Below are 22,400 nucleotides of genomic sequence, written 5' to 3' on the forward strand. Positions count from 1 at the left end.
GGCACCTGTAATCCCAGCTACTCGAAGGCTGAGGCAGGAGAATCACTTGAACCCAGGAGGCGGAGGTTGCAGTGAGCTGAGATCGCAGCATTGCACTCCAGCCTGGGCGACAGAGCGAGACTCTGTCTCGAAAAAAAAAAAAAAAAGAAAAATAATAATTATTAACATTTTGTCATGAAATTTTGGCCATCGAATTTAAAAGTTAATAATATTGTGCAGCACTTTCAGCCAATAGATTCTTTTCTTTGTTAACACTGTTGTACAGTAGAGTGATTGATGCCCCATCCTTTTCACCTAACATTGAATCTTGTTTGTCTCTATTACTTTCTTTTTAATCTATTACTTCTTTTTTAATCTAGAAGAAAAATGATTCATCGTGGATAAGAACTATAAAGCAATTGTTTGTTTGTTTCCGCCTTTTTTTTTTTTTCTGAGACAGAGTCTCGCTCTATCGCCCAGGCTGCTGTGCAGTGCCACAATCTTGGCTCACCACAACGTCCGCCTCCTGAGTTCAAGCCATTCTCCTGGCTCAGCCTCCCACGTGGCTGGGATTACAGGCCTGTATCTTGAGTAGAGACAGGGTTTCACCATGTTGGCCAGGCTGGTCTTGAACTCCTGACCTCGTGATCCACCCGCCTTAGCCTCCCAAAATGCTGGGATTACAGGTGTGAGCCACCATGCCCAACTTAAAGCAACTGTTGGAAGGCACTGATGAGCTGTCAACCCAGGCAAGGCTTGACAAACTACAATCCTTGAGAGAAGGGAAGCACATTATATGAGTTTGCACATTCAAAAGTGCTTTCTTCCTGAAGGTGTGTCCTGTATTGCACCATCGTGGAATAGACCTCATGTGGAAAGAGGCAGTTGTGCTGGACTAAGGAGATATTGGTCAGAGTTTGGGGCTACTAACGTGCATAGAACTTGATGGTCAAAATTCAAGTGATGAGGGAACCACAGAGAAAGATCTCAAATTTGTATTATAAATTCTCCTTATATTACTGGCTAATTCCTAAGTTGTACCTACACAGGAAGATATTCCAGTACAGGAAAGAGCAACTGGAAGGCTAATGATCTGTAGAGATCCAGTAGCTGCATGGTTCTAGGGAGACAGAGGTTGATGTTCATGCCTCTCCCAGTTGGAGCCCCATTGGTAAAATGGCTGTTGTTTTGAGACTTCAGAAATACTAATCCTTAGCACTAAGTGATAAACCTTTAAAGTAAGGACCACATAAAAGGAGTAAGGCTATGCCTTCACAGCAAGGAAAAACTAAACCAGACAAATTGTAACAAAGCTTCAGTCTTTGTTGTATCCCGGAAAAACTACCAGAAGACTCTGAATGTTTGGAAATAAAGCAGTTTGTTTCCTACACTCTACAGGTCAAAGAAGAAAACACAATAGAAATTTTTTAATGTTTTAAGCTGAAAGATAATGAAAATAAGACGTATTATAATTTGTCTAATGCATCTAAAGCTGTTTATAGAGAACAATTTTACTTTTAACTACATGTATTACAACAATAGAAAGATTGAAAATCAGTGATCTAACTCAAGAGATTATAAAAAGCCAGCCAATTTAAATGCAAAAAGTACAAGGAGCTATTAAAAATAAGTGCACAAATCAATAAAATGGAAAGCAAACATACATCACAGAAAATCAACAAAGTAAAAGTTTGGTTCTTTGAAAAGACTGACAAAATGAATGTACCTTGAATAAGACTGATTTTAAAAAGAGGGTAAGATAACACATGAATACTAGCATTGGGAATGAAACATTATATGTGTATATATATACACCCTAAAGATATTTTAAAAACAAGAAAGAGGTATTATAAATGTGTTTATGTCAATATATGGGAAACATTTGATGAAATAGATACATTCCTTGAAAAACACAATATGGACGGGTGCAGTGGATCACGCCTGTAATCCCAGCACTTCAGGAGGCTGAGGCAGGTGGATCACCTGAGGTCAGGAGTTTGAGACCAGCCTGGCCAACACGGTGAAACCCTGTCTCTACTAAAAATACGAAAATTAGCTGGGCCTGGTGGCACATGCCTGTAATCCCAGCTACTCTGGAGGCTGAGGCACAAGAATTGCTTCAACGCGGGAGGTGGAGGTTGCAGTGAGCCAAGATCGCGCCACTGCACTCCAGCCTGGACCACAGAGTGAGACTCCGTCTCAAAAAAGAGAGAAAGAAAGAAAGAAAGAAAGAAAGAAAGAAAGAAAGAAAGAAAGAAAGAAAGAAAGAAAGAAAGAAAGAAAGAAAGAAGAAAGAAAGAAAGAAAGAAAGAAAGAAAGAAAGAAAGAAAGAAAGAAGGAAGGAAGGAAGGAAGGAAGGAAGGAAGGAAGGAAGGACAGACAATATGCCACAACTGACACAAAAAGCAATAGGAAATCTTTATTGTCCTATACTTACTGGAAAAATTAAATCCATAATTTAAAGAGCCACTCATATACACCTCCAGGCATAGGTAGATTCACTTGTGAATTCCCACATACAAGTAAGAGATAAATAATATCAGTCTTTCAGAAAGCTATTCAGAGAACTGAAAAAGAGAAAACATTGTTCAGCTAATTTAACTACACAGACATAATTCTGATACCAAAACCCAAAAAGAGAGTACAAGAGCAGAATATTACAAGCCAATATTTCTTTTAAACATAGACTCAAAACTTTTTACCAAAATATCAGCAAAGTAAATAAAGCATATTATTTTAAAAGTCAAAACATTATATTCAAATGAGATTTACTCTAGAAATGGAAATTTGGTTTAACTTTTTAAAATGTAATTTGCCACAATAATAGAATAAATATAAAAACCAAATTTTCATCTTAGTAGACATAGACTAAGCATTTGATAAAATTCAACAATTCATGATTAAAAACTCTCAAAATGAGAATAAAGGGGAATTTCTTTAGTGTAATAAATCTTAACTACAAAACACCTACAATGAACCTGAGTTTGGGAACATGAGAAGAATGCCCATGATTATCACTTCTATTCAATACTATGGTGGCAATAGTAGCTACTGCAGTAAAATAAGAAAAATAAATGATTGATATTAATATTGGGAAAGAAATACAGCCTTCATTATTGGAAGATAACTTGATTATAAGTGTACAAAACTGAGAAGAATCTAAAAAATGATTGGAATTAGTAAGTAAATTTAGCATGGTACTGACTTCGTAGTCAATATACAAAATATCAAATATGCTCACATATACTAGCAACAAACAAATGAAAAATGAAATTTTAAAAAGTCAATTTTTGAGGATGAGTGCAGTGGCTCCCACCTGTAATCCCAGCACTTTGGGAGGCAGAGGCAGGAAAGTCTCTTGAGCCCAGGAGTCTGAGACTAGACAATATAGTGAGAACCTATCTCTACAAAAACATTGTTTAAAAAAATTAGCCAGGCGTGGTGGTGCACATTTGTGGTCTCAGCTACTTGGGAGGCTGAGGTAAGAGGATCGCTTGAACCTGGAAGGTCAAGGGTGCAGTAAGCCATGATCATGCCACTACACTCCAGCGTGGGTGACAAAGTGAGACACTGTTTCATAAAACAACAACAACAAAAAGTTCCATTTACAACAGCATTAATAAATGTAAAAAAAGTGTGAAAAAAACTATAATAAAAACTAAAAAACATTACTGGGATAAATTAAAGAAGACTTAAATAAGTGAAATGATATATCAGGTTTATAATTTGGAAGATTTAATATTGTTAGGATATTAATTTTTCCTAAATTGATCAATAGATTCAATGAAATCCCAATCAAAATACCAGCATGTATTTTTGTGGAAATTAAGTGTATTTTTGTAAATGCAAAGGAATTTGAAAAATCATGTCAATATTGTAGAAGATTAACTAAGCTTGAAAACTTACGCTGCCACTTTACAAAACAGGTAGGTCAATTCAGTCAAGTAGGAATGATCTTTTTAATCACATAGAGTAAAAATAAACCTTGACCCCTATGTCACATTATAAACAAAATTATTTTATTATATAATAGACATCAATGTGATAGAAAAAAAGATAAAATTTCTAGAAGAAAACACAGTAGAACATCTTCACGATCTTGGGCTAGGCAAAGATTTCTCAAACAGTACATAAGGAACATAAATCATAAAATAAGATGTATTGGGCTTATTTTAAATAAGGGATGTATTGGCTGCAAAAGACAGCATTAAAAGAGTGAAAACACAGCCAAGGAATGGAAAAGGCATTTGCAATACCTATATCTATATCTATATCTGTATCTATATCTATATCTATATCTGAAGCCATCAAATGATTAATATCTAGATTAATATTCTATATAGCCTAGGCTGGTCTCTAACTTCTGGGCTCACGAGATCCACTGGCCTCAGCCTCCCGAAGTGCTGGGATTACAGGCAGGAACCACTGCACCAGGCCCAATCTATTTTGTTTGTTTGTTTGTTTTTGAGACGGAGTCCCACCCTGTCGCTAGAGCTGGAGTGCAATGGTGTGATCTTGGCTCACTGAAACCTCCGTCTCCTGGACAATGCAGGCAAACACTATGCAAAAATGGCTTCATTGCTGAAATCTTAAAATGTTAAGGAAGATCTAATATACACATACTCTTTTAGAAAATAGAAAAAAATGAAAACTCTTCACAATTTTCTTTGTAGGGCCAGTATAATCTTTATACTAAAACCTGACAAGGAATTACTAAAGAAGAAATTACAAGTCAATCTTTGTGTTAAACCTTCTAGATATAAAACCACTAAAAACCACTAAAGACAGTAAGAACAATCAGACCCAGTAATATGCAGAAAGAACAGTCAAATGTTAAGCTGTAATGTGTTTCAGTAACACGAATTCTTTAATATAAAAAAATCAATCACTTTAAATTTACCACAAAGTATAAGAGAAAAAAACAAATGATCATATCAGTAGATGCAGTAAAAGTATTTGACAAAATTCAACACCACATTGGTTAAAAAAAGAAAGCAATCTATGTATAGAAAGGAAATTTCTTAATCCCAGAATGCATATATACAAAATCCTACATTTAATATCCTAATTATAGTAAATATTTAGCACTTTCTCCCAGATATTGGGACCAAGACAAGCATGACCACTATCACCACTGCTATTCAACATTGTTGGGGATCTTAGGCCATTACATAAGACAAAGTATTAAAAGATATTAAGATTGAAATGAAGAAATAGGACTGCCATCATTGGCAGATAATGTATTTATGTATTTGAAAAATCTCTAACATCTACAAATCATTAGAATCATTAAGTGAAAATAAGTTTGCTGGGTACAAAAACTAATATTCAAATATATGTTGTTTTCATATGTACTTTGAAAAAATAGACAATACATTTTTAAAATGTGATTTACAATATCAAGAACACTATCAATGGCCTAATAATAAATACGATAATAAATGTAATAAAAATATGTAGGAGTGGTACATTAATAGCTACAAATCACTGTGCATATAATTTTTAAAATATCAAAAAAAAGAAGGGATATAAAATATTCATTGACTGAAAGGCTCAGATTCAATGTAATTGAAATAAAATATTGAAACAGGACTTTTGGTAGAATTGACAAGTTGTTTCTTTTTTTTTTTTTTTTTTTGAGACGGAGTCTCGCTCTGTCGCCCAGGCTGGAGTGCAGTGGCGCAGTCTCGGCTCACTGCAAGCTCCGCCTCCCGGGTTCACGCCATTCTCCTGCCTCAGCCTCTCCGAGTAGCTGGGACTACAGGCGCCCGCCACCACGCCCGGCTAATTTTTTTTTTTTATTTTTAGTAGAGATGGAGTTTCACCGTGGTCTCGATCTCCTGACCTCGTGATCCGCCCGCCTCGGCCTCCCAAAGTGCTGGGATTACAAGCGTGAGCCACCGCGCCCGGCAACAGGTTGTTTCTAAAACACATGTGCAACTGGAAAGGACCTAGAATCACCAAGGAAATCTTTCAGAGGAAGAGCAGATCTGAAGGACTTTCACTACCACATAATGAGATTTATTTTATACTGATTAAGAAAGAGTGTTACTGACATAAAGATAGAGATCAATGAAACAAAATGGATCTACCTATGTAAAACCACATACAACGCAATTCAATCAGGGAAAGAGATAGATTTTTCCAAAGGTGATGCTGAATCAACTGGATATACAAAGGAAGACAATGTGGGCACTAACGTCTTCCTTAAATTATTCCCTAAAAAAATTCAAGATGGATTAAAGATCCAAATCAAGTTAAAACAATAAAAGTTATAAAGGAAAACAATGAACTATTGTCATGAACTTTGGGTTGGCAAATACTTCCTGTTTAATAAGCACAAAAAGCAATAACTATAAAAGAAACATTGATAAACTGACCTTTCAGACTTCAGAACTTCAGTCATCCAAAGACACCATCAACAATGTGAAAAGGCAAAGCACAGAATAGAAGAAGATATTTGTAATACATATTTATGAGAAAGGATTCATGTCTAGTGTGATGATTAATACTGACTGTCAATTTGATTGGATTGAAGGATGCAATATTGATTCTGGGTGTGTCTATAAGGGTGTTGCCAAAGGAGATTAACATTTGAGTCACTGGGCTGGAGGAGGCAGACCCACCCTTAATTGGGTGGGCACCATCTAATTAGCCACCAGCGAATATAAAGCAGGCAGAAAAACTTGAAGGGACAAGATGGGCCTAGCCTCTCAGCCCACATCTTTCTCCCGTGCTGGATGCTTCCTGCCCTGGAACATGTGAAAATGGACTAATACACCAGTCTATTACACTGGGTCCTCTTTCAAGGATAGTGAAAGTTCCCTCCCAGTGCAATACTGACATTACTTTTAATCCTCTGGGAAGGCCCTCTATTTTGGCAAAACATTTCAGCTTCAACATCTGTACAGGGTATAGTAGATTGGTAGTAACCATCTCCAACTCCTTCAAGTGAGCTTTCCTAGACCAGAGGCTAGAAAGAACAACATTTCTCCAATTCTTGCAGATAGGGTTCTGGGTGTGATTTAAGCTTTGCCTCAGGATTTTCAAATATGGAAATAAGGAGCCTTCTGTTTCTGTTGTTTTGTGTTCACAAGCATTGTCATGGACTCATTGGGGTTTTCTGCAGAGGAACACAACATAAGGAGCATCAGTTTGCTCATTCACATCTGGGAGGCATGCTGTGCTCTGCAAAATGTGATTCTCAAAGTATCGTTCCCAGACCAGCAGCAACAGAATTTGGCAACTTGTTTAGAAATGTAAATTGCTTTCTGACTGCTCTGTGTTTTCTTTGAGCCTGTATTTGTCTATTTGGCATCCATTGATCCATTTGGCATCATTGATCAGAGGGCCCAAACTATAGCCAGTTATTTACATCTCCTACTATCCAGAGTCCATACTTTGAATGACCTCCTTTATCTAACACACACTAAGCCAATATTTCCCCTGGGGTAAATCAACTAAGGGCCAAATATCAGACAACCAGGGACAGCCTCTATATCCAAAGCCTGCCAGAATTATTCAAACTGGCCAATTCTAAACTGTTTACCCTGATTTGCCTTGCCTTTCCCATGGAAACCCCAATAAAGACTTTAATTTATGCCTTCCTTTCCACTCCTTTCTGCCTCCTGGGTGACACTGGTACTTCCCAATGTGGCCCTGCATGGTGTGCTGCACTTCTCGTTTCTAGGGAAACTGTGAATAACATTATAATTTTCTTTCAATGGCATTGACCTCTCTGTGTCTTCACTCCATCATCTTTATAAATTAAGACCTGGGCACCAATCACTGACAGACTTACCTGAAATGAACAATTCTAGTAGAAGCATCTTGATTTCCTACTTTCTTGATTGTGGGAACAACAACAGCCTTGATGGAGACTATTTCCTTGAGGTTATTTTGGGAACAATTCCTGCAGAATCAAATTAGAACTGATACCTTCCTCTCTTCTAAAAATTTTGTAAGCCTCTACATTCTTTATTAATCCCATTTTATTTAAAATAGCTTGAGAGGTTTTGATTCTTGGGTACTTTTTTTATTATTTAATTTGGCCAGGCACAGTGGCTCATGCCTCTAATCACAGCACTTTGGGAGGCTGAGGCAGGTGGATCACCTGAGGTCAGGAATTCAAGACCAGCCTAGCCAACATGGCGAAACCTTGTCTCTACTGAAAATACAAAAATTAGCTGGGCGTGGTGGCGTGTGCCTGTAATCCCAGTTACTCGTAGGGCTGAGGCAGAAGAATCCTTTGAACCTAGGAGGTGGAGATCGTGCCACTGCGCTCCAGCCTGGGCAACAGAGTGAGACTCCATCTCAAAAATAAAATTAATTAGTTAATTAATTAATGTAATTAATTTTTTTTTGTAGAGATGAGGGTCTCGCTTCGTTGCCCAGGCTGTTGCCCAGGTTGGTCTTGGATGCCTGGCCTCAAGTGATCCTCCCACCTTGGCCTCCCAAAGTGCTGCGATTACATATGTGAGCCACCACACCTTGCCTAAGTACATTTTTAATTGATGTATAACACAATATTGATGCAGAAAAGTATATAAACCATAATTACACAGCTCAAGAAATTTTCACAAGGTGAACACACCTATGAACCCAGAACTCAGACTGAGAAATAGAACCATTCCCAAGATCTCCAGCAAGTCTCTTCATGGCCTTTCTCGGTGTAATTACCTTCAACAATCACCTTCCTGATTTCTAACACCACAGATTTGTTTAGTTTGTTTTGAGCTACAGTATATATGAACAAAAGCATGTATGCCTTTGTGTATGGCATCACTTCAATATTATGTTTGTAAGATTCTTCCAATTTGTGTGTAATTGAAAATTCTTTGTTCTTATTGCTCTACTCTTCCTTTGTATGAAAAACAACTATCTTTTCTATTGTTGATGGACTTTGGACTGTTTTCAGTTTGGGACTAAAATGTCTAGAATAGTTTTGTTTCCTACAAGTGAACCCTGATTCATTTGTTTTACCTGAATCTATTCTGCCATGCTTTGGTTCACACATATGAATGAGGAGAAAAAAAAAAAAAAGGATTGAAGCTATCACAAGTCTCTGTTCATTTTATTCTAAGCAAAACAAGAATTGATTCAATAAATTCAGTTCACATTAATATTAATCACAGCGAGTTTCCTTTTTGCTGACTTTTTTAAGCATGAAAAGTCTGTTATTTCTTCAGTATTTAACTCCCTTCAAACTAGAGTTCTGAAGGAATCGAATTAAAATGTTATATGCTTGTTAAAATGTGTAGACCAAATAAAAGGGATATGATATGACATGGAAACACCTTCTATCACAACTTATACTTTCCTTTAAATTTGTATTTAGTCATTTCATAACTTGACACGATTTTTAAAGGAGGTTTATGTGACTGATACTCATTTTAACAAGAAAGTTTAAATAACAGACTCCTCAGTTAAATATGGAATCTGGTTCTCTTACTCCAAACTCAGCTTAATACTCCCCTGAGAGCAGACTCCCTTTTGTTAAACCATGGGATTTCTTATAGTTGATTTTATTAATATTTCCATAGCAAAGCCTTCACTCTTCTCTTCACCCCTCTCCTCTCCTCCTTTCAGATGTCACAATAGACCCATCTGTCATGTTCTCTTCTCCTCTGCCCACTCTCCCTTTTCTCCTCTTCCTCTACCTCTCTTTCTTCTTTAGAAAATTAGATTAAGACTCTCTAAGCGGGCTAGACAAAATCACTCTCAGGTCTTAGGAAAACACTGTTATTGAGATATTAAGGTCAAAATGTAAGAGGGAGAAAAAGAAAACCTGCTGAGTTGGCTAAATTTAGAGCAACGCGGGAAGCCCTTGTGTCGGCCAAAACTCAAACCAGATTCTGAGCCTAAAAGACATAACAATGTCACAACGAAGGGACATAGAGGAGACTTTTCCACATAATTTTTCGCTCCCTCCACCTAAGACACAAATCAGGGGAAGCGATCCCGTGCCTGGAATCCCCTACGAACACCGTTGTTCACCTAGGAGCTTTGGGCTCCTGGAAGTCCGAACATCCCGGTAGAGGAGAGTTGGCCATGACTCCCCGTCGGTACCAGCTAGGTTTGGTGCCAGCTCCGGCGAGTACAGAAGCCTGGCCGGTCCCGGGGCAGGCAGGCGCTCGCTGGATGTTATTCGACTGACGATATTTGCTGGAAACGTTAATGCTTATGCAATGAGGACTCTCTCTAATTGCAGTGCTCTCAATTACCAAGGACGTCCTGACTTCCTTTCCTAGAATTCTCATTTTACCTTAGCATTTCCAAAAAACTCACCAAAGACAGAAATTTGCACACGTCACCTGACACGTGATTGCGCCAATATATCAAAGGCTAAGGTTTCACAGCTGTAGTCGTGGCCGAGTGGTTAAGGCGATGGACTAGAAATCCATTGGGGTCTCCCCGCGCAGGTTCGAACCCTGCCGACTACGGGGCGATTTTTGCTCCAAGTGAGCTAACTTAACCCATCAGTTTGACAGTGTGAAATTACCTAACAAGGAAATCCTTACCACCCATTTCCTACCACAAGGGTGCAAACTTCTTGACTTGACTTGTCCAGATACCTCGTTCATTCAAACCTCTACTGCCACTGGGTTCCCATCGTGCCAGTGATCTCAACATTACTTCTTATTTGCCTAAAAATAAGCAATATTTTCTATGAGCAAAACGCAGGTCTTGGCCATGCTGCCTCATTTCCTGTCTTCGAACCCCCTGCCTCGAATTTCCTTCACGGAATTGCGCCCGGGAAGAAAACAAGTATTTATATTCATAAGGTATCTCTCATCTTTGTGTTAACAAATATGTCTCACTTGGAAAAGTAGGGCTGGGCCCGGTGGTTTACGCCTGTAATCCCAGCACTTTGGGAGGTCGAGGTGGGCGGATCGCTTGAGGCCAGTTCAAGACCAGCCTGGCCAACATGGCGAAACCCCGTCTCCACTAAAAATACAAAACTTAGCTGGGCGTGGTGGCGCGCGTCTGTAATCCCAGCTACTCGGGAGGCTGAAGCAGGAGAATCGCTTGAACCCGGGAGGTGGAGGTTGCAGTGAGCCAAGATTGCACCCCTGCATTCCAGCCTGGGCCACATAGCGAGACTCTGTCTCAAAAAAAAAAAAAAAAAAAAAAGGTAGGTCAGCCCCCTCAATTTGAATTTGTCTGATACTTCCTCCGATTTATATTCAGATTATTTTGGCAAGAATACCACAGAAGTGAAGCAAGGTCCTTTACCATTCTTCAAATCCAGTGGCACATGATGTTAATTCGTACTGATACTTTATGTTAACTGTGATGAATTAAGATGATGTCTATTAAGTTTCTCCACTGTCAACTTACCTTTTTTATTACTCATTACGTGATTTATGCAGCTTACTTATTTTGCATTATATTTGGTTATTTTGAAAAGTATAAGTTAAAGGAAGAAGAATTTGAAGAAGTGCACTGAATTCTGAATGTTAAATCAGCTTTTCTGTGAAGCCACCGTTGAAGTCTGTAACCTTCTTGCGTATAAAAATCTGTAACCTTCTTGCGTATAAAATAAATCTGAAATGTTAATCAACATTTTAATTTTTAATTATTACCATTATGTTATTTAAAAGTTAGCGTTTAAAATGTAAAATATTGATATTGATATTATTGTGCAGCAGAGTTATGCACAATTATTTCTTCAGTCACTCTACCTCACATTTGAAATAATATGTAGATGCTCACTTTCAGCTATAATTGAACATCATTTGTCTGTTTCTTCTTTTCTTTACTGACCATATCCAAAATGTGTATATGCATAAGTGGAAATTAAAATTAACATACTCCATTCCCAATAGCAGCAAAAATTTTGAAGTCTGACAATGAATCTAACGGCCAGGCATAGTGGCTCACTCCTGTAATCCCAGCACGTTGGGAGGCCGACGGGTCGGATCACAAGGTCAGGAGTTCAAGACCAGCCTGACCAACATGGTGAAATCCCGTCTCTACTAAAAATACAAAAATTAACCGGGCGTGATGGCATGTGCCTGTAATCCCAGCTACTCGGGAGGCTGAGGCAGGAGAATCATTTGAACCCGGGAGGTGGAGGCTGCAGTGAGTGGAGATCATGCCATTGCACTCCAGCCTGGGAGATAGGGCGAGACTCTGTCTCAAAAAATAAATAAATAAAATAAAAAAAAAATAAATCTAGCAAAAGATATGCAATAAATCTACACTTAAAACTATAAAACGTTGCTGGTGGAAATTAAATGGAGGAAGTGGAGGAAAAATAACATTTATGTCTTGTTAGACTCAATTTCATCAAGATGAAAACTATTTCCAAATTAATCAATAGTTTCAATGAATCCCAGTTAAGTTCTGAGTCTGTATTTTTTAAAGTTTAACTAGCAGTTTCAAAAATATATTTAAAAGGTAAAGCAACTTTAGAAAACAAGAGGCCGGGCGCGGTGGCTCACGCTTGTAATCCCAGCACTTTGGGAGGCCGAGGCGGGCGGATCACGAGGTCAGGAGATCGAGACCACGGTGAAACCCTGTCTCTACTAAAAATACAAAAAAATTAGCCGGGCGTGGTGGCGGGCGCCTGTAGTCCCAGCTACTCGGAGAGGCTGAGGCAGGAGAATGGCCTGAACCCAGGAGGCGGAGCTTGCAGTGAGCCGAGATTGCGCCACTGCACTCCAGCCTGGGCGACAGAGCGAGACTCCATCTCAAAAAACTGCCTGGCTAAGAAAACAAGAAAATCTCTAGTTTACAGATTCAAAGAAAAGAAAAAATAGAAAAAAATAAAAACAAGAAAAGATTAAAGAAGATAGCAAAGTTGGAGGACTTATACAACATGTATATCATGACTTATTGCAAATCTTCAATTAAGTTATTAATTATATATGTAAAATTAACACATTTTCTTTTTTTAATTTAAATTTTATTTTTAATTGATACCAAACATTATCTTCACTGCTATGGTATCAACTTAGCCAGGCTGAACTACATTCCCCAGAATTTCTTTCTCTGTGTGTCTCTGGTTAGGATGGTCCCCAAGAGATATTCTTGCAGAAGATTTGAGAAAGAAAGCTAAGTAGCAGTCATTTTGTAGCTCATGCTAACTCACTTGCTGACTTATCTTGTCACATGGCAGTATTTCTGCCTGCAACTACCCCACCTTCCTGTGGGTTCTCCTTCAACCTCTGTAATTTTTGAACCAAATGTTTGTGTTTAGTTTCAAGCAAAGGACCCTGTCTTCTGTAGAATACTACAACACCAAGGAGAGGCAACAAGAGCTGACACAGATTTCAGTTCATCCTGTGGGGCTCCAGTTCATGCTTGTGGGTTCCAGCTTGTTCTAATATTCCCCACTTTACCTCCTTCTTCCTTTCTTGATAGCCTGCCCCACAGTCTTTATAATGCTGAAGCTTGAAGTGCATCCCAGTGGTTCTGCTTCTTTTATTGAATCCTGACTGCTATGTATCAATGACTCAACTAAATGATCAAAAACTTGAACAAACATTTTATAAAAGAAGGTATCCATGTATCTAATAACCAATTATTTTTCATGGGCCTGTTGCAATTGTTGACTCTCACATTGTTAATTATGAAAGTGTATAGTCAAGAAAAGGATCATGGAGGAAGAGGATCAGTAAACACAACTCAATGGAAAGGGTGATATGCCACCAGGATTAAAGTCAAATTGGTCATTTTAAGACCAGTGCCAAAAGGACTCCTGTTTCTTCCCCATGGTAAAGTAATAGAAACCAGACTTACCCTACCACCTTAAACAACTGGAAAACTGTGCAAAGTATATATAACCACTTTCTTCAGATAGACAATAGGCAGTGACTAATTTTGATACCTGGGAAAAGGGAACAAATGAGAAAGAAATAGCCCTATTTACTGACTATAATCAGATTTAGAGGAACATTTAATAATGATAAAGAGGTCAATACACCAAGAAGCCACAACAACCCTACATGTATGCACCTACAAATAGTGTTTCAAAATATGTGTAGCAAAACCTGCTAAACTGCAAGGAGAAATAGAAAAATTACTCAAATATAGTTGGAAATTACATTTTTTATTATTTATGTATTTATGTATTTATTTATTTATTTTTTGAGACAGAGTCTTGCTCTGTTGCCCAGGCTGGAGCGCCGTGGTGTGATCTCAGCTCACTGCAACCTCCGCCTCCCAGGTTCAAGTGATTCTCCTGCCTCAGCCTCCCAAGTAGCTGGGATTACAGGTGCCCACCACCACACCCAGCTAATTTTTGTATTTTTAATAGAGACGAGGTTTCACTATGTTGGTCAGGCTGGTCTCAAATTCCTGACCTCAGGTGATCCACCCCCCTTGGCCTCCCAAAGTGCTGGGATAACAGGCGTGTGCCACTGCGCCAGGCTGATAGTTGGAAATTTTAACACTTCTTTCTCAGTAATTGATAGAACAAGTAGTCTGAAAATTCAGTACGAATACAGAAGATTTGAACCACATTACCACAAATTTGACATCATTAACATTTATATAATGCTATTCTCAGCAATAACAGAAAACTTTCTTTTCAAGCACTCATAGAATACTTACCAAGACAGACCTTATTTTGGACTAAAAAATAAGTCACAGTAAGCTTAAAAGGACTGAAATTACAGGAAGTATATTTTCTGACCACGACAGAATTAAACCAGGTATCAATTAACATAAATTAAACAAAATAACCTAAAACCAAATAATATATCACAAGGGAGATTTAAATTATTTTGAACTAAATAAAAATGATAACAAAATATAACAAAATGCAGCTAAAGCTTTTCATAGAATAAAAACTTTTATAGAAAAAAGAAAAAAAGTTTGTATTATAGAAGAAAAAAGTGGCCAGGTGCTGTGGCTCATGCTTGTAATCCCAGCACTTTGGGAGGCTGAGGCAGGAGGAGTGCCTGAGCCCAGGGATTTGAGACCAGCCTGGGCAGCATGGTGAGACCCCATCTGTACCAGAAGAACAGGAAAGAAAGAAAGAAAGAGAGAGAGAGAGAGAGAAGGAGGAAGGAAGGAAGGAAGGAAGGAAGGAAGGAAGGAAGAAAGAAAGAAAGAAAGAAAGAAAGGAAGGAAAAGGAGGGGAGGAGGGAAGGAAAGAAGAGAAGGAGGGAGGGAGAGAAAGAGAAAGAAAGGACGGAGGGAGGGAAGGAAGGAAGGGAGGGAGAGAAAGAGAGAGAAAGAGAAAGGGAGAGAGGAAGGAAGGGAGGGAGGGAGGGAGAAGCCAGGCTGGTGGCTGGCGGGTGACTGCAGTCCCAGCTACTCAGGAGGCTGAGGTGGGAAGAATGCTTGAGCTAGAGAAGTGGAGGCTGCAGCAAGCAGAGATCGTGCCACTACACCCCAGCTGCTCCCTAGCCTGGGTGACAGAGCCAGACCCTTAAAAAAAAAAAAAAGTGTCAATCAATCATCTATAGTTTCACCTTAACAAACTAGAAAAAGAAGAGTAAATTAAATTCAAAGTAAGTAAAAGAGAACAAATATTAAAGAGCAAAAGGGAATGAAATAGAAAAACAGTAGAGAAGATCAATGAAATCCAAAAACCAGTGCTTTGAAAAGATGAATAATATCGATAAATCTCCAGTCAGACTGCTCAGAAAATAAATGTAGCAGGAAAGAAAGAGGGGACATTTACCCAGATTATACAAAAAATAAAATAATCTTTTGGATAATATACCAATTAATTTGACAAATTAGACGAAATACATCAATTTCTCAAAAGATAGAAACTACTAAAGCCCACTCAAGAAATAATCTGAATTGTAATATAACTGTTAAAAATGTAATTTATAATTAAAAACCTCTCAAAAAGAAAAATCCAGGCCTAGATGGCTTCATTGGTAGAGTCTACCAAACCTTTAAAGAGGAAATAATATCATGTGTACATAAACTTTTCCAGAAACTGGAAAAGTAGAGAACACTTTCCTACTCATTTTATGAATTGAATATTAGTTGATATCAAAACTTGGGGGGGGATGAAGGGAAACAAAGAATATAAATGTATTTATTTCTACTGAACTGTACACTTAAAAATGGTAAAGATGGTAAATTAAACATATATATTTTACCTCAATAAAATAAGCTACCATAAAAAATAAAAAGTGAAATAGCCCTACCTCAGCAAAAACAAAGTGAACAAACACCAGATCACAGTTTGAGAAAAAAAAAAATTACAAACGAATGTTCCTCATGAAAATAGGTGTAAATATTCTTAACAAGTGTTAGCAAATTGAATCAGCAATTGTTAAAAAGGGTGATATGCTGCGACCAAGTGGGATTTATCCTTTGAATGCTGAGAGGACTGTGTCTTTCTTTTCTTAAAGGTGTCATTTTCCATCTCTGTAAGGAAAGAGTAATCGATGCAGAGTAAGATGGTTTGATTTCAATACTCAGTAGCCCTGTGAATGTACAAACTTCTCTTATCTGAACATTTTTCTTATTGTAAAAGTGGGTGGCAGCACCTCATGGAACTGTTCTGAGAGTTGCATGAGATCTTGAATATGAAAGCATTTTCTAAAATGTGAAATTTCGAATAGATAGTAGCATTATTTTTACTGGTTCAATATCCATGCCACACCACTCCTTATTTCTTCAAACAGATAACAAGGTATTACAATCATCTTGTAGTCTTAAGGAAGTGTGGGAACACTTCAAGTAGAAATACAAATAAATACATATACTTTGCTTGAAAATTTGAAAGAGAGAAGAGCTAAAAGAAGAAAACGATGAGGAGCTATGATTCAACGCCTCAGATAAATTAGCATTAACTTTTTTTGTTTTTACACAACCAGTTTTTAAATGTGTAAGTATGCAATGGCATATTGTAGCCTGTTTTTCCATTTTTAATTTTCCAATTACATAAATAATGCAGTCTGCTTTTCCATTTTTAATTTTTCAATTATATAAATAATGCAGAGATTGTTTTTATGACAAATGTAAAGAATACAAAAGTAATCGAAATTGATATTTTAATCTCTCACTTACATTCCATTTTGCTCTTTTGTTAGATTGGTGAGCGTCCCTTCGGATGTTTTTAATGGACTTTAATTTGGGGGTTCATTCGATATAAATAGAACTATTTATGTTCGCTATTTTGTGGATTAAAGTTTACACACATTTCCAAGTAAAACGATAAGAATCTAATTCTTTAACAGCTGCATGGTACCCTGTGATAGGAATGCATCACACCATTCCCTTACTGGTTAGCATATTTATATGCTATATACAAACAACGCCACAGTGGACATCCTTGCATTGTAACCATGTAAATCATGTAAATCACCAGCTGTTTCTGCCCAGTTTCCACTTTGATCAAAGTGCTGATTTCCCACAAGTTATGCAATCTTCCACTCTGTCTTCAATTACCTACGAGTGTCCAGGGCTATCGGAAGACGGGCTGTTCAAAGGCAATGGATAAGTGGGGACCATAAGTTAGGGTCTCACTCCACTTCGTAATTAGCGAAGTTTAGTTCCAGTTGCAGAGACTCCACTGCCAGAGCTCAGACCACAGCCTACTTCCGGGAGCCGACGGGAGCTCACTCACTGTTTACTAACGTGAAGTTTCTATTGTTTGTTTGGAATGCTGATGATGATCATCCTCACGCGGGAGGACTCTCATTCCAGTGCTCTTGTCCAGGTGGCACAGGAGGTTGGCTTTTATTTTAGTTTTTTTAACCAAACTCTCCTTGTACCTGAAAGTTTGCGTTCAACTCACAAAGCCAATTTTCTTGTACCTAGACAGTAATTATCCTGATTTGCATTTCTTCATGTCTATAACATGAAAAAAAACGTGGTGAGTCCTTGTAGTCGTGGCCGAGTGGTTAAGGCGATGGACTAGAAATCCATTGGGGTCTCCCCGCGCAGGTTCGAATCCTGCCGACTACGAGTTCTAGGTTTTAGATAATTAACAAGAGAAAATTTAGAAGAAAGAAATTTAAACCAACTCACGTGTTGCGAACTGAATGTGTTTGGTACTTCCCCGATCCTGAAACCCCACAACAATGGAGGGTGGAAGTTATTGAATACCTACCATTTTCATTAAGATTGCGGGTGCCTTAATTAGTAGATACCTAATCATTTTCCCTTAGTGGAACCTTTGCACGGTTCTCGGGGACACCTCGCTTTTCCCTGCCCTCCAAACCCTCCTGAAGCCTATACTTGTTACAAGTCTTGATAGTGCTTTCCTCTTCATGGAAATTTAGTACTAGTCAGAGGTCCAAGTCTTTGGTCAGTTATCAGTTTCTGTGGAATCAATGGTTCAACTGCTTTGGTCACCCGGTCTCGCTGTTGGCAAATGACTAGAAACACTGTCAGAGATCTCGACACCATCACAATCGAAAGAGCAGGCTGTCCTGACAGACCCCGTCGTTTTGGCTCAGGCGGCAGATTAAACTGTAAATTCGCCAAGTATAATCAATTTAGTAGAATACAAACTTACAGACTTAAAAAAGTGGACAAGAGTACTTAAGTTTATTAGAGATAGTCAAACACACTCACACCCAGTTCTTCCTCGTTAGTATAGTGGTGAGTATCCCCGCCTGTCACGCGGGAGACCGGGGTTCGATTCCCCGACGGGGAGGAAAGTTGTGTTTTTGCATCTTCTGCCCACTGATGGCCCCTAGCTGGCTCTGAGGGCAGAGCTGCGGTGGCACCCCTCTGCCATTCCCCTTTAACTGCCACTGGACCCTCTAGACTTTCTTCACTCCTGAGACCAGCTGCTCTGATCAGAGAAACATTCCAGTCAATTCTGAAACCTCAAAGTCACAGTTACTTTAAGGCCCATAGGAGAATCTAGGTTTAAATGACACAAAATGTACTCATTAAAAGTTAACGAGAATTCAGTTGTCTAGCATCTGCCTTTTATTTGCATGGTCAAGAAGCTCATGTAAATATTCAAGTCCTTCATCCTTCTAGACATCAAAGCCTGGAATGAAGATACCGACATGGCCCAGCTGGGGGCTCGTGTGTGCTCCAGCTGCACTGGCTGACCTGGGCAACTCCAAACTAAAGAATCCACAAGATGTCGATCAAATGTATGAGGGAAGATGACAAAGTGGCCACAGACTTTTGAGGAGATTCCCAAGTTTCAGGAGCACATGAGGAATGTCAGCACTGCTGCTTTCAACAATATCTGAAGCTTCAGGCAATGTGTTAGTGAATGTGTGTCAGATTTAAAATAAAAATTGAGATTCCTGAAATGGGGCGGGGGGTACTTAAAAAGCCACAGCAATCAGGACAATGTGATACCTGCTCAGGGGGTGTAAATTGGCTCAATCACTTGCGAGAATGATTTAGCATTATATATTAAAGCTTGAATGTATACATGTACTGTGACTCTGTAATTCCACCCATAAGTATATCTCTCCAACAAAAATATTTATTTATATTCACTGAAATACATGTACAAGAATATTCATGGCAGCACTAGTTATAATAGCCAAACTGGAAACAATCCAAGTGCCTCTGTGGAGGAGTTGGACTTTAAGAAGTGCCTTGACATCAGGGGCTGATTTCAAAGAGTGGAGATAGTGGAAAGTTGCCTGTCAGAACAAGAGCAAGGGCATTTAGGGGTTGCTAAGACAGAGGAAACGCAGAATAAAAGTGGGCAACAGGGGTGAGAACATTCCTAAATTTGGCACCCTGCTAGCTTCTCTTTTGTTCCTTTCCTTCCATCTCCTGGCCTTTCTCCTCTCTTCCGTTTTCTTGTTTTTCCGTATCTTTTCTTTTCCTCTCTCGACCTTTCCTTCCCAACTTTATTCTGTATGAGAACCAAAGTACTGAGTGTCTGAAGTTACACTTTGTTTCCTGAATCTACTGTAAAGCCCAGATAAGTGTTCTTGGTCTTTGAATGTGCTGGAGAAGATAGGAAGAATAGACTGGGGCCAGAGAACGTCACCTTGAATTTTTCTAAGCTGTAAGATGAAGGCATTTAACAAAATCAATAGAATAAAAATAATAAGGGCTCGGCAGCCAGAGGTTAGCTTCAACATCCACTTCCTGTGGTTTAATAAACCTTTCCCATTCTTGGGCTCTCGAATTTTTAGGCCGAGAAGATACAGTATGTATGGTACTGTCTACAAACCAACGATTTATATTGAAGCTACAATCACAATCATTGTTATTGCTGCAAAACAGGTAATGCCTTGTTGCTGTTGAATGACAGTGCCTAAACTTGGGCTAACAAAACACTTTATACACAATAGGCAAAATCTTCACACCCCAGACAAGCAACTTAGACTTATCTACAAAGAAAACTCGATGGAGTCTGACTTCAATTCTCAGAGCTTGTAGGTGAGGAAAAGAGAATTGCCTTCCTCAAATCAGGATTAACGTTAGGTGGTGTTTACACCACAATAGATTCTCTCTTACTCGAGACACGGTTGTCTCGGATGTCGGAGGAGGAGGAAGCTAATGGACTCAGAGAAAGAGGTAAACTATAAAGCAGGGTTAACAATGATGATGACAACTAGAATGCAGAGTACAACGTAGTGTTACCAAAGGAGATGGCACAACTATAATCCAGGAGACTCAGTTGTCTTTGGGGTGTAATTAGAAGGAAACTATTTGGGCGAAGTCAGGGTAAAACCGTAGCCGGCAGGATTCGAACCTGCGCGGGGAAACCCCAATGGATTTCAAGTCCATCGCCTTAACCACTCGGCCACGACTACGCAACACCGAGATAAGAGCCTTGGTTTAAGCTTTTCAAGATGTGAGCAGTGTGCCATTCTTGGGTAGTATGCTAAATATATACCACAGTAAAAGATGTTTTGGTGCCTGGTTACTAAGTCTAATAACAAAGAATTTTCTAGGTGCATTAAGAGCTTCCAGCTTTTGGATGAAGTAAGTCATCCATAGTGAATTGGAATTCACTTGAGAAAAGTGGAGTTCAAAGGAGCATTCCGAGACAAGAGACTTGGATTTTCTCTCCCGCTAGAACTCCACTTGCTAGTCATGGTTGATGCAGCTGTTCACAGGTATTTGTGAGAAACCAGCAGAAAGGGAGTTTGGAGCTGAGGGTCTGATCCTAGTAGCTTCACACCCTCAAATGACAATGGCACAGGAAACCTGCTAGAGGAAATTTGAAAGAATTATGACCTTGGAGTCATTTGCTTTTGCTTTCAGTGTTGAATACTAAACCAGAAATATCTTCAACAGCTTTAAACTGCTTTGTCCTTTCTCTGGTTTAAAGAATTCGTTGAAACCCAATTTGAGCAGGGGTGCAGGATGAGAAGGGGCGGGGAAGACCTAGCCCTCGTGGACCCTCTGAAGAAAAAGTTGATGGGAAGGTCTCCATCCTCTCAGGAAAAGCTAACTCCTTTTCACCTTCCCCAGGAAGGGAAGCAGTCAGTCCCAGGAGCCAGGGGAACATGGAGAAGCTTAGATAACATGTTTTCCAAAATTTTCCAGCTTGAGAACATTCTCTGTCCCTCCTAACGTAAAAGAGCTTGTGAATGCCACATTAAATCTAGCTATATTAATACCTTTTTCCCACTAGGATTAAAGACTGTTGGTTCAGGGAAACACTACAGAACCAGGCTTTTATTGTTTATTCTTTAATGGGGAATCTCAGGGATTACAGCTTTGAGTTCTGGGAATTGAAATGCTTGGCCAAAGTGCCACCAAGTAGATTCAGACAGACTTTCAGATACAAACGGGAGAATCCCTTTTACATCTGAGACCTTCGAACTCTCTTGCAGATATAGTTTTCCCACATTCATTTTCGTTTAGGGCAGACAAAAAGACAGTTGCTCCTGAAGTGAACTACATTGTGTTGCCCAGAAAGATATGCTGAAATCCTAACCTGTGGTACCTGTGAGCGTGACCTATTTGAAAACAGTCTTTGCTGATTTAATCAAGTTAAGAGAAGGTCATGCTGGATTCAGGTAGGCTCTAAATCCAGTAATCTAGTGACTGCTGTCCTTATAGGAAATGGCAAATTTAGAGACACAGACATATAGTCACCAGTTCAAAAGCTATGTTGAGAGGGAAGCAGAGACTGGAGTGATGCAATTACAAACCAAGAATGCCAAGGATTTTCTTCAATCATCAGGAGCAAGGAAAGAGGTCTCAGATTTTCCCTCAGAGCATCTAGAAAACAACCAACCTGGCCAAAATCTTGATTTTAGATTTCTGGCTTCTAGAGCTATGAGAGAATAAATCTGTCTTTTTAAGTTACCCAGTTTATGGTAATTTGTTAGGGCAGTCTTAGAAAACCAATCAGCTCCCTTACCCATGTTCTTGGAACAAGATCCTTGCTGTTGCTGCCTTAGCACTTCTCCATTCCACCAGGAAGCTCGTGCAAATGGTGACTCACTTCTTTTTTTTTTTTTTTTCCTTGAGATGGAGTCTTGCTCTGTCACCAGGCTTGGAGTGCAGTGGCAGGACCTTGGCTCGCTGCAACCTCCGACTCCCTGGTTCAA

At 39.0% G+C, this 22,400-nt stretch overlaps 4 non-coding genes across 4 annotated transcripts; 3 read left to right on the forward strand and 1 right to left on the reverse strand.

Moving 5' to 3' along the window:
- The first annotated feature begins 10,339 nt into the window (after positions 1–10,339).
- TRNAS-AGA (transfer RNA serine (anticodon AGA)) lies at positions 10,340–10,421 on the forward strand. The gene has a single exon. It is a non-coding gene; the product is annotated as a tRNA-Ser (tRNA).
- A 7,362-nt stretch (positions 10,422–17,783) lies between these two features.
- Positions 17,784–17,865, forward strand: TRNAS-AGA (transfer RNA serine (anticodon AGA)). The gene has a single exon. It is a non-coding gene; the product is annotated as a tRNA-Ser (tRNA).
- Positions 17,866–18,487: 622 nt separating this feature from the next.
- On the forward strand, positions 18,488–18,559 carry TRNAD-GUC (transfer RNA aspartic acid (anticodon GUC)). The gene has a single exon. It is a non-coding gene; the product is annotated as a tRNA-Asp (tRNA).
- A 2,007-nt stretch (positions 18,560–20,566) lies between these two features.
- Positions 20,567–20,648, reverse strand: TRNAS-UGA (transfer RNA serine (anticodon UGA)). Its single transcript has one exon. It is a non-coding gene; the product is annotated as a tRNA-Ser (tRNA).
- Positions 20,649–22,400: the final 1,752 nt, after the last annotated feature.

This window comes from Hylobates moloch, unplaced genomic scaffold (assembly GCF_009828535.3).
Source record: "Hylobates moloch isolate HMO894 unplaced genomic scaffold, HMol_V3 SCAFFOLD_20, whole genome shotgun sequence".
NCBI lineage: Eukaryota > Metazoa > Chordata > Mammalia > Primates > Hylobatidae > Hylobates > Hylobates moloch.